The following is a 13,565-nucleotide window of genomic DNA, read 5'->3' as shown; positions in this document are numbered from 1 at the left end:
GGACGCGGACGGACGAGCGGGAGGAGAGCGGGAGGAGGGCGGCGGGTGGCCGGAACCGGGAGAGGCCACCCGCCGGAGACCGCCGAGCCGCCGCGAGACGGACGCGCTCCCGCGCGACGCACCGCGCCTACTGACCACGCCGCGGTTCCAAGCCGGCGGCCGCGGGCGGGCGCTCGAGGGCGGGTGTGGGGCCGCGGCGGGCCCCCCCACACACGCGGCAGCGAGGCGCAACGCCGGGGAGAGCGGGATGATCCCGGACCCGCTCCGGGCGGGGTCCGGAGACCGGGAACCGGCCGGGCGGGAGACGACACACCGCGCCAACGGGCTTGGCGGGAGAGACGGACGGCGGCCGCCCCCGGACGAGAGGCGGAGGCGGAGGGGACCAGAACGCCGCGTAAAACCGGGCCGCGCGCGTGCTCGCAAACGCGGGGGAGAGGCGCAAGGGGGAGAAGAGACGACGACACGCGGACGGTCTTCCCCTCGAGGGACGTGAGGGGGGACGCCGAGGCCCACGACGCTCGGACGGGCCCGGACCTCGGGGACGGGGAGAGTCATCGACCGGAGCCCCCGCCGCCGCACCGGAGGAAAAAAAAAAGCACGCAAGTGAGGGGTATCTCACCGCCAGGCACCCAACCCGGTGCGGTGGCGGTTCCCCACACGAGACGCGCCTTCCCGGAGGACGACGGCGACGGGGCCGGAAGAGTCCCCAGACGCACCTCGGCCAGCGGACCCACCGCCACGCCGCAGACGACGGACGTCCGCTAAGCCTCCTTCCCTCGCGAGGCTCCCGAAACGCGCAGAGCCTGCCTGCCTCTCGCACCCTCTCGCACGGACCCACCGCCGAGACAGACGCGCCCGCCACCGCCGAAGGGAGGCCCTCCGGCGGCGACGGGCCCCGACGCGTCCGGCGACGCGCCGGGAGACGACCGACCGCCGTTCTCTCCAAAGGCCGCACCCGAGAGAGAGGTCACGACCCCGCAAAGCCAGAACCGGATCCCCGACCCCGAGGAGGGACGGGTCAACCGCTGCTCCCCAACCGTGGGAACGCTGCCGGGGAGGGGGAGCGAGGCGACCTCCACACGGCACACAACACGAGCGACGCACGCACGCGACGCGCGCGGCGAGGCCGCGGTCCGCGGGAACGGCAAAGACGGGGAAGCGCGGGAAGGACCGCTCGCGGCGGGCACGGACGGTGGACGGGTGGGGCCCGGGAGCCCACCGCCACCCAGCCCCGCTCTTTCCGCTCGGTTCCACGCCCCGACCGAGGCGCGTACGCACCCTCGGGGGGAGCGGGGGAATCGGGGTCCCGCGGCACTCGGGCGTGCGCGCACGCGGCCCCCCTTCGTTCCCCACCACGGGTAACACATCTCAGGCTCCGACACGGCACGCCGGCTTCACGACACGCTCTCTTGCCCCGCGTGGTTCCTCCCCGGACTCGGAGCGAGGAGGCGCGGGCCGCAGCGGGCGACACAAACGCTCGGGTCTTCCCCCCCCAAAGACGGGACACGGCGAGGGGCACCCGGCCAAAGCTACGCGCATCGGGCGTTCAGGGCGTGCCGGGGCGACCCCAAGCACGCCCTCTCTTCCCATCGGATCGCTAGAGAAGGCACTTTTTCTCACTGAGGGCGGGCGGGACGGACCCGGCCCGACGAGCCTCCGGCCGCGGCAGCGCAAGAGCAGGGGAAGCGACACACGCACACCGCTCGATGATCTCGAGCGCGGCGAGGCGGGGGGGGGTCTGCGGTATCGGTAAGGCTTCCTTTCCGGGGCGCACTCTTGAGCGTTCGCGGACAGGGGGGACCGGACCGAGAAAAAGCATACTACACAAGAGGTCCCCCGAGAGCCAGGCCTGCCTCTCCGGCAACACCCACCGGGTCTGCACCAGGCGGGGAGGCATTCTTATAGTCAGTCCATCAGACAGACCACCTTTAACGGTGAGAAGAAAATGAAAAAGGCCGGCTGCGACCGCTCAACACCACCCAACGGCTCACCGCCTACGGGAGAAGGCAGCGCGTGGTGGGCCGCTCGCCCGATCTCACGAGATAGCCGTGAGAGAGCCATCTTACCACTCGCCTCGACCCCCTTACTTGATTCCTCGGGACCACACACCTCGCAGAGGAACACCGCTAAAGGCCGTACACCACGCGCAGGAGGCATACACGTCAGAGAACCGGGAAACGCCGCCGCCGCTCAGAACCGGGCACCTCTGAAGATCGGCCTGGAACGCTCCAGGAGCACCACAAGGATCACAAAGCAAGGCGCGTGCACACGAACCCGGTCGGGAGGGGCACGTAACACGGCACATCAGCCGACCCTCCCCCGGCTCGGAGGGAGGAGGGCCAAACAGACCCACACACGGTGGGCATAGCGAAACGCGCGACGGGGAACAAAGCCCCCGGCGCGCCTCACAGGAACCCCCACGAACCACAGCGAGGAGTGCGGGGGGGCTTTCACAGGGCTCAGGCCGGATAACCGCACCCCTGCCTTCCACACACCACCGGTAAAGGTGGGGAGGAGAGACGAGGGGCCCGCTGGCAGAACGAGAAGAGCGGCCGCCATTCGCCATGAATGTCCGTCCCTCGCCTGGCGCGGCTTAGGCCTCCGGCCCGAATGAACACAGGGCGAGCACACCACATCGATCAACAAAGCGGAACCGGGAAGAATCGAGCGAGAGATCACCACAGACCCAACACATGCCGCCAAAAAAAACAAAAAAAAAAAAGAAAACCCTTCACACACCTCCACACCAAAAAACAGCGGCGGGGGGTCAACCAGGGAATCCAAGAAAAGGTGTGCACTCGGGAGGCACATAAGGCAGCAGAAGGGCCGGGCCACCCTCAACCCAAAAGGACTCATGGAGACTCGGGAGCTCCACAAGCTGGGAAGGGGGTGAGAAAAAACAGTGCGCTCGGGAGGCACACGGGAGCAGAGGACCATGGAGGAGACTCGGGAGCTCCACAACCTGGTCCCCGCCCTCCCAAAAAAAAAGAAAAAAAAAAAAAAAAAGCACCGGGACGGTAAGGGAGAAAGAAGCATCGAGAGACGGGTCCCACCATCCAAGCAGAACGGGTGACAAGCCACGAAGCGGGGATGCCTGACACGCTTCACCACGGGCAAAAGCAAGGCAAGGAAGCCGGTCATCTCAAAAAGCCGCACAGGAAAAGCACACACGGGCCCAGCCCCAAAAGGCAGCGAGGCGCGGGCTGGGCTAGACGGGAAAAGTAACACCCAGTGAGGCTCAGAAGAGAGACCGCCACCTAGCGTCCTTTAATGTCACCCAATTAAAGGACAGCGTGTCAGCACTTATCTGCAGGTACAATAAGGACAGATAGCAACCATTAGAAGAATGACAACAGGTACGGGGAGTCATTCACAGACCACACAGAACTCCTGAAAGTGAGGCTGGGTGAAATGTCCCAAAAATGTCCCCATAAACAAGAGAACCGACCCTCAAAGGAACAACTGGTCGACCTCATAACCATGAAAGGACCGAGAGAGCGAGGTGGACATGTCAGAAAGCCGGGCGCCCAGCCTCCTCCCGGCCGAGGACCCTGCGACCAGCCGCTAGGAATGGAGAAGGGCAAGAAGAAAAAACTTGGAAAAAAAAAAAATCTCGAGTCCAAGAAACCGGGGACCAGTGAACAGGGGAGCCGGGACCACCACCCTCCTCTCGGCCTCGACAACACGAGGCCCGCCGCTGGGCTCTCGCAAGACCGAGGGCAGGAGAAAGGGGCGGGGTAGAGCTCCGAGACCCCAACGAGTCCGGACCAGGGAGGCGAGGAAGCCGGCACCACGGCCTCCTCTCGGTCTCAGGATGGCAAAGCCCGCCACTGAGGACCGAGGGTTCCTGACAAGAGGAAGAAAATGAATAAAAAGCTCCGAGAGTCCGGAACAGGGAGGCGAGAAAGCCGGGACCACCGCCTCCTCTCGGCCTCAAGATGAGGAAGTCCGGCACTGAGGACCGATGGTTCTCGCAAGAGGACAAAAAAAAAATGTCCGAGACCCCAGCGGGGAAGCCGGGATCAACCATCGCCTCCTCTCGGCCTCGGGTCGCCGGGTCCCAGGGCTCTTAGAAGAGAGAAAAGGCAAGGGAAAAGCAACTTTTAAAGCCGGGGTATTTCACCGATCCTGGGCCCGGGAGGACCCGACACCTAGCGGGGGTACGCGAACGACTGAAGCCTTCTGGTCGACCCGCTCGAGTCTCCCAGCACCCTCTCCAGCTGGTCCCGTCACTCGGTTCCATCCCCAACGCATGCACGCATGCACCCATGGGTGACTTCCGGCACAACCTCCTACACAGAGACCGTTCCCAAGCACGACACCGACTCCGGGACACACCCGCCTGCCAGGCCGGGACTCTCGTCACTCTTTCCGCCTCACAAAAGCCGTTTCGCCCCGTCCTCGTCACCGACCGAGGACCAGGAGAAAAAGGCCACCGCTAGGGGGCGCCCGACAACCGACCGCCATAGATCGCTCGCTCGCTCGCTCGCTCGCTCGCTCGGCCGCGGCGGCGGCGGCGGCGGCGGCGGCGTCTTCACCTTCTCTGGCGTGACAGCGTCCTCCCACGCTCACGCCCGGAGGTGGCACGGGCCCACAGCAGGACAGGGAACTCCCCTGTCGGTTCCCCCACCCCACCCCCGAACACGGTGAACGTGGGCCGGGCTGGACATTCGGGGCTACGAAAACGAAAGTACGACCGAGACCACAGGCAGCTAGGAAAACAGGCGAATCGATCGTTCGCTCGCTTGCTCACGGGAAACAAAGAGTGTGTCTGACAGGCCAGGGGCTTCTGCAACCATTAGGGCATGGTGAGAAGGAGGGACCGAGGGGGACCGAGGGGGACCGAGGGGGACCGAGGGAGGCGGCAACGGCAGTTCCCTGCCATCTAAGTCTCCTTTCACCATGGCCACTGCTTGCTTGCTTGCTTGCTTGCTTGCTTGCTTGCTTGCTTGCGGTTCTTTTTCTTCACCCCACTCCCCACACCCTCAGCCCACACTTCTCAGACTAAATACCGAGTCGGAGAAAATTAAAACAGCCGTGGAATAGTTTTTTTTAAAAAAATAATAATCATAATAATAATAATGAAATAAAAATAGTTTTGAAAAAAATCCCACTCGAATTTCATTTCCGGGAATAATATCGTCATAGTGATGTGTCACTTAGGACAGAAAAAATAAACAGGTCACTTTAGTCATTTCTTGGAGAGGGTCTGTTTCCCCACCACGATGGTTCTCACTTGCTGAGTTGCTGAAGATGATCTCCTGATCCTCGTGTTTTCAGTTTCTGAGTGCTGCTGACATGACAGACATGGGCCCTCACACTCGAGTTTATGAGACACTACTGAGAGCGTGGAGCCCATAGGACAAGGCTCTGGCTTTCCCTTCCCCTCCCACATAAGCCAGATAGATAAATAAATAAATGCCCAGCAGCAGAAGCATGAAAGCAGCTTCTCAGACCCTTTAGAGCTCCTGAGTACTGGGGTTACAGTCATGGCAGAGGATATGACTAGGCCAGGGCTCCCTTCACAACCACCATCCAGGCCTGCCTGCCTGCCTGCCTGCCTTCCTTCCTTTTTTAAATGCCAGTTTACTAAAATTTTAGTTATTTTTAATTGCGTTGGGAGGCTAGAAATTTTTGGGTTTTCGGGAGAGGGCAGACATATGAAAGAAAGGAAGGAAGGAAGGAAGAAGGATCAGAGCAGTGAATATACAGGTACACAGTCCTTACACCAATGTTGACTGCAGATAGAAAAATAAGAGGAAGAAAAAAAAAAATAGAACGTCACCAAAAGGACAGCCTGGTCTATAAAAATGAGTTCCAGGACAGCCAGGGCTATTCCATGAAATTGGCTGAGTTCGAATCAGCAATTTCCCAACTCCAACAAGAATGTTTACTACAGGAAAGGCAACAGATGTACACATCAAGGAAGGCCAGTGGAGCTGTAGGCACACCCTTCACACCCTTTGAAACTTCTCTGTCCCAAGGTCACAGAGTTAGGAAAGGAAAATAACAACACTGAAGTCACTGAAGTCATTCCTAGGCTAGGCCTTCCTTCACAACCATTTGAAAGGATCAGAGCACTGAATATACACACGCACGGTAATTACACCAACGTGGACTGGAAAGACACCTAAACTAACAGAGACACACACACACACAATCCATAGCATTTGCTGCCTAGCAGATAAAATGAATGCCAGTGTCAGTAGGCACACCCTTCACACCCCTTGAAACTTCTCTGTTGCAAGGTCACAGAGTTAGGAAAGGATCTTGATCTTGAACTTTCCTTAATAGTGAGTCTGTGTGTGTATATCACACTCAAGCCAAGTACCCCTCAGAGCTCATGGAAGACAAAACAGAGCTCTAGAATAAGAGAGACGGGGGGGGGGGGGGGGGTTCACTCAAGAAAATGAAAGCAAAACCCTACACAAACCCTGGCACACAGTAAAATCAGTCCTATGAGGAAATTTGTAGCTCTAATTGCCTACTTTTTAAAAAGACTTCTAACCGGGTAATGGTGGTACACGCCTTTAATTCCAGCACTCGGTCTGGTCTCCAAGAGCTAGTTCCAGGACTGACTCAATTAGAGAGAACTAGAGAGAAACCCTGTCACAAAACAAACAAAGGAATAAAGTATTACATAAATACTTTATGGAAGAATAGATGGACAGATAGACAGACAGACAGACAGACAGACAGACAGACCCACACCCCATCTTCTGCCTTCTGAAGGTACCAGGCTCTCTCACAGGGGTCAGGCAGAAACGTAGGCAGTGTATGTGTGTGATATCAAGCAAGCCTATATGTGATATATAGGGTATGATAGGATAATGTCAGTATTAAATTGGGGTAGGTCTCAGGAGCACAAGAACCCAAATCTGTGCTGTACTCCCTGTCACCAGAAGAGGGCACTAGATCCCCACCATGTGGTTTCTGGACATTCCAGAAATTCCATCTCTCCAGTTCTCATCCTTTCATTGTTCCTCCTGCATGCCTACACCTAGTGAAAGAGTGGGCACCTTTCCTCCCTGCTTGTGTGTATCTGTGTCTGTCACAGCCTGGATAGCCAGAGTGCCCGCCACCTCTGCCTGAGATAGATGTGGCCGGCAGCCCTGGGGCTGGGGGAAAGGGAGAGAGAGAGTGGGTCCCCTGGAGAGCCTTGGGCAGAGGCTCTGTGGATTCCCTGGAGGAGGCCTGACCCCCTCTGAGGAGCCCATGGGGGAGGGGGAAAGGGAAGGTCAACCATTACAGTCCTGCCTGGCTTTTGCTTTGCTTTGCTTTGTTTTTGTTTTGTTTTGTTTCCAGGTACAGCTGTGACCAGGTCTAAATCCAGGACAGACTCCAAAGATAGAGAGAAATCCTGTCTCAGAAAACAAAAAAAAAAAATAAACGAATGGATAGATAGCTACATAGCCAGACAGAGAGATGATAAAAACACCTCCAAGATCAGGGAGACCAAGGCAGGCAGATCACTGTGAGTTTAAGGCTCCCTTGTTCTGCAGATTGAGATTCAGGACAGGCAAAGTGACACAGAGAAACCCTGTTTTCAAAAAAAAGGTGGGGGCTGGAGAGATGGCTCTGCGGTTAAGAGTGCTGACTGCTCTTCCAGAGGACCCAGGTTCAATTCCTACCAGCCACATGGCAGTCAACAGCTGTCGATAACTCCAAGATCTGACACCCTCAGATAGACATACATGCAGGCAAAACACCAATGCCGATAAAATAAATTATTAGGAAAATAAATATATAAAAGAGGTGTTTAGTGCATGCCTTTAATCTCAGCACCAGGAGGAAGAGGCAGATGGCTCTCTGTGAGTCTGAGGCCAGTCTTGTCTACAAAGTGAGTCCCAGGGCATACAAGGGTACACAACGAAACCTTATGTTGAACAACCACAAATAAACAAACAAATAAAGAGATAATAACAATAAAAATATTTGAGAGTTCAAATAATTGACTTCATCCACAATAAAAGAATATAAAAATAAAAATATCAAATGCACTTGAACACATCGGCACAGGAGACCGCTTCCTAAATAGAACCCCAGTAGCACAGACACTGAGAGAAACAATTAATAAGTGAGACCTCCTGAAACTGAAAAGCTTCTGTAAAGCAAAGAACATGGCCAACAAGACAAAATGACGGCCTTACAGAATGGGAAAAGATCTTCACTAACCCCACATCAGACAGAGGTCTGATCTCCAAAATACACAAAGGACTCGAGAAATTGGTCATCAAAAGAACAAATAATCCAATTAAAAAAAAAATGGAGGGCTGGAGAGATGGCTCAGAGGTTAAGAGAACTGACTGCTGTTCTAGAGGTCCTGAGTTCAATTCCCAGCAACCACATGATGGCTCACACCCATCTATAATGAGATCTGGTGCCCAGAACACTATATATGTAAAATAAATAAATTAAAAAAAAATGGAGTACAGACCTAAACAGAAAACTCTCAACAGAGGGATCGAAAGACACTTAAATGTTGGGGCGGGGGCGGGGGGGGGGGGGGGTCATGCAAAGATGAGAACACCACCAAGTATAATAAACCAAAAACAAACTTAAAAATTAAAACACACTGCGAGTCACAGAAGCTTATCAGCTAGCTGAGACCACAGGCAGAGTTTGGGCTTCTGACACTGTGGCAAAAGGCCGGTTTCTGAAACCAATTTTTATAGTAGGGGCATCGCAGGGCGGTGGTGGCGCAAGCCTTTAATCCCAGCACTCGGGAGGCAGAGGCAGGCGGATCTCTATGAGTTCGAGACCAGCCTGGTCTACAAGAGCTAGTTCCAGGACAGGCTCCAAAACCACAGAGAAACCCTGTCTCGAAAAACCTAAATAAATAAATATAGTAGGGGCATCAAGCATTAGCTCTGAACAAAGGAATTTTATAAGCTTGCCCTGACCAGTCAACATCAGACCCTAAAGAGGGGAGTGAGTTTTAACTAGGCAACTATCATGAAATATGTTTCAAAGTAGATTTCTTCAACAAATGCATGACAGTCCTGTATGAGACCGTGCTGTAGCATGGTTTTATTTCAGTGTGTGTGTGTGTGTGTGTGTGTGTGTGTGTGTGTGTTCTCTGACTCTCTTGTACATTGAGTTTAACTTCAGATTTTATTTGTTTTTCTCAGTGTGCTCATGTCTGTCCGTGTGTGTGTGTGTGTGTGTGTGTGTGTGTTCTCTGACTCTCTTATACATTGAGTTTAACTTCAGATTTTATTTGTTTTTCTCAGTGTGCTCATGTCTGTCCGTGTGTGTGTGTGTGTGTGTGTGTGTATTTACGTACGTATGTGTGGGGGGGGGGTCACAATTCAAAACATTGTAGCAAAGGCCCTTTTTAGACAAGCCTCCAGGACTGCCTTCCTTTGTTTTTTTTGTTTCTTCATTTTGATTCTTTCTATCTGTCTTTCTTTAGTTCAATTTTTTTTGTTTTGTTTTGTTTTGTTTTTCGAGACAGGGTTTCCCTGCATAACAGTCCTACCTAGCTTTTCTGGAACTAGCTCTTGTAGACCAGGCTGGCCTTGAACTCCCAGAGATTCACCTGCATCTGCCTCCTGTGCGCTGGGAATAAAGGCATGTGCCACCACTGCCCACCCATTTTCAAGTTTTATTTAAATCTCTCAGTGTGCCTTTTGTATGTGTGGGAGACAGGGAAGGTATCACATTTCCAAACATTTTCATAACTGCACTTAGCACTGTTTTAGCACTTTTACATTTAATTTTGCTTTTATTTAAGAGTGTTTCCAGTTGTGTAGGACTTAGTTTAATTTCAATTTCTTAAAGAATTTTTTATAATTTATTTAACTTTAGATGTGCAATGGTGTCAGGGTATCAGATCATCCAGGAACTGGATTTACAATCACGTATGAGCTGCCATACGGGTGCTGGAAATGGAAACCTCTTCCTCAGAGCCACTGAGCCATCTCTTCAGGCCCTTAATTTTTTTTTAAAAAATAAATATATGTTTCTCTGGGTGTGTGTGTGTGTGTGTGTGTGTGTGTGTGTGTGTGTGTGTGTTTATGGGGTGGCTTTTTTTTTAATTTTTACTTATGATTTTATTTTTTTAATTTATTTATTTATTATGTATACAGTGTTCTGTCTGTTTGTATGCCTGCTGGACATGAAGAGGGCACCAGACCTCATTACAGATGGTTGTGAGCCACCATGTCGTTGCTGGGAATTGAACTCAGGACCTCTGGAAGAGCAGGCAATGCTCTTAACCTCTGAGCCATCTCTCCAGCCCATGGGGTGGCTTTTGAACTAACCAAGATGACTGGTTCCATATCTGGCAGAGAGGCAGGTGGATCTCTGGGAGTTTGAGGCCAGCTCTTTGTTGACAAGAGCTAGTTCCAAAGACAGGCTCCAAAGCAACAGAGAAATCCTGCCTTGGAAATCAAAACAAGAACACAAACCAAAAAAAAAAAATAATAATAATAATAAAACATAAATTAAATGAGAGAGAGAGAGAGAGAGAGAGAGAGAGAGAGAGAAGAAATGTTGATTTGTCGATTTACAGACAAGAAATAAGAAAAAACAAAACCATAATACAAAACCATAATGTTACCAAGATGACAGCCTGGTTTATATAATGAGTTAAAGGTATTATACAGAGAAACCCTGCACCAAAAAAATAATAATAATAAAAGAAGAAAACAGAAAAAAAAACAAAGGAAGAAAAAAAACAAGGAAAAAGGATGGAAGGAAGGAAGGAAGGAAGGAAGGAAGGAAGAAAAAACAGGTGTTTTCCTTTTTTTTTCTTTGTTTATCTCAGGTTATTTTATTTTAATTTTTTTTTAATTGCAGCAGCAGCAGTATATTTTGGGCAGCTGCCTAGCTGGGTAATGGTGGCAGCACATTTCTTTATTCTCAGCCCTCAGAAATCAGGAGAGGCAGAGGCAGGCAGATCGCTGTGAGTTTGAGGCCACCTTGTTCTGCAGTGTGAGTTTCAGGACAGGCAAAAGGACAGACACAGAGAAACCCTGTCTTGGGGGAAAAAAGTGTGTTTAGTGCAGGCCTTTAATTCCGGCACTAGGAAGCAGAGGTAGAGGCAGGGGCAGCTAGATCTCTGTGAGTCTGAGGCCAGCCTTGTCTACAAAGTGAGTTCCAGGGCAAACACAGGGAACCTCTATGTAGAAAAAACCACAAATAAACTAATAATAATAATAATAATCTAAGAGCTCAATTAATTGACTTCACCCACAATTCAAAAATAAAAAAAAAGAGTGTGTCTGACTGATCAGTGAAAGGACTATGTGGGCCAAGGGGCTGCCACAATTATGGCTTGGTGAGAGGGAGGAACTGAGAGAAGGAGGGAGGGAGGGAGGCCTGCTTTCTTGGGGTTCTTTTTTGGTAGTTGTGTTTGTACAACCCCACACCCCACTTCTCATACTAAATACCGAGTCTGAGAAAATTAAAACAGCCGTGGAAAAATTCCCACTTGGATATCTGTTCCTGCCCTGTAAAACAAGAACCACAACAAAAATATCCATATCTAAGCAGACGAATTAAGTTGTAGCCTCACCCTTTAAAGGTTTAGCAAGGAGTTCTAGCTGTTGGGAAGGGCTGGTGACCTTGAACTTTACTAGTCTCTTAAATCTGCCCTCTCACTTTTACCAGGTGCCCTCAGGGGACAGGAGTGGAGGCCAGGGCCCTTGCTACAGGAGATTTCCTAGATCACCTACAGGCGCTTAGGATTCCTGGGTCTGCTTAGAGAAAGACACACGATACAGGAGACACAGAGAAAAAAAAAATTTTTTTTTTTTTTTTTTTTTTTTTTTTCTGAGACAAGGATTCTCTGTAGCTTTGGCACCTGTCCTGGAACTGTAGACGACCAGGCTGGCCTCAAACTCACAGAGATCTGCCTGCCTCTGTCTGCCACAGAGAAAATTACAACAGCCATGGAATAATATGAAAAATTCTGATTTATGCCAGGCGGTGGTGGCGCACGCCTTTAATCCCAGCACTTGGGAGGCAGAGGCAGGCAGATCTCTGTGAGTTCGAGACCAGCCTGGTCTACAAGAGCTAGTTCCAGGACAGTCTCCAAAACCACAGAGAAACCCTGTCTCAAAAAACCAAAATAAATAAATAAATAAATAAATATAATAAAAATAAAATAAAATGTTAAAAAAAAAAATCTGACTTTGATATCATTTCCAGGAATACTGATGCAGTGAATTATTTGGAGCATTTTCACTTCAGACAGAAAAAAATAAAAATGTCATTTTATTGATTTCTTTTAGAGGGTCTCTTTCCCACCAGGATGGTTTGCACTTGCTGGGTTTTGAAGATGATCTCCTGATCCTTGTATTCCCAGTTCCTGAGTGCTGCCGGCAGGACAGACATGGGCTCACTATACATTCGAGTTTTTGATGCAGTACTGAGAACCTGGAGCCCAAAGGACAAGGCTTCAGCTTCCCCTGCCCCTCTGACATAAGCCAGATACATAAATGATTACCCAGATTTTATTTAAATCTCTCAGTGTGGCTTGTGTATGTGGGGGAGACAGGGAAGGTATCACATTTCAAAACATTTTCATAACTGCACTTAGCACTGCATTCTTTTCCGTTTATTTTACTTTTATTTGAGAGTGTTTCCAATTGTGTAGGACTTAGTTAAATTTCTTAAGGAATTTTTTATGATTTATTTAACTTTATTTTATGTGCAATGGTCTGAAGATGTCAGATCACCCAGAAACTACTGAATTTACAATCACTATGAGCTGCCATGCAGGTGCTGGGAATTGAACCCAATTTCTCTGGACGAGCCACGAAACTAGCTCTCCGGGCTCTTAATTTAAAAGTTTATTCATGTGTCTCTGGATGTGCCTGTGCCTGTGTTTGGTTTGTGTGTGTGTTGTGGGGGTGGGGGTGGGGGGTGGCTTTTGACCTCACCAGACAAAGGCATTCAAGAGCACTGGCTCCATATTTAGCAGAAATAGGATCTCTGGGAGTTTTAGGACAGCCTGGTCTACAAGAAAGGAGCTAGTTTTAAGAACAGTCTCCAAAGCAGCAGAGAAACCCTGTCTCATAAAGCAAAACACAAAACCAAATATACATAAATATAGATAGATAGATAGATAGATAGATAGATAGATAGATAGATAGATAGATGACAGCTAGGGCTGTTACACAGAGAGACCATGCCTCAAGAATTAACTAATAAAAGAAGGGAAAAAAAAGCAAGAGAGCAAGAAAGCAAAAAATCAAGTAAGCAAGATGATAAAACACCTCCAAGATCAGGGAGACCAAAGCAGGCAGATCACTGTGAGTTTAAGGCTACTTTGTTCTGCACATTGAGATTCAGGTTAGGCAAAGTGACACAGAGAAACCCTGTTTTCAAAAAAAAAAAATGTGTTTAGTGTACGCCTTTAATGCCAGCACTAGAAGGCAGAGGCAGGCGGATCTCTGTTAGTCTGAGGCCAGTCTTGTTTACAAAGTGAGTTCCAGGGCACACAAGGATACACAAGGAAACCCCGTGTTGCAAAACCACAAATAAACAAACAGATAATAACAATAAAAATATTTGAGAGTTCAAATAATTGACCTCATCCACAATAAAAAAATATA

This window comes from Microtus oregoni, unplaced genomic scaffold, assembly GCF_018167655.1.
Source record: "Microtus oregoni isolate MIOR12 unplaced genomic scaffold, Mior012 000060F_024, whole genome shotgun sequence".
Classification (NCBI taxonomy): domain Eukaryota; kingdom Metazoa; phylum Chordata; class Mammalia; order Rodentia; family Cricetidae; genus Microtus; species Microtus oregoni.
This window is presented reverse-complemented; position numbering follows the sequence as displayed.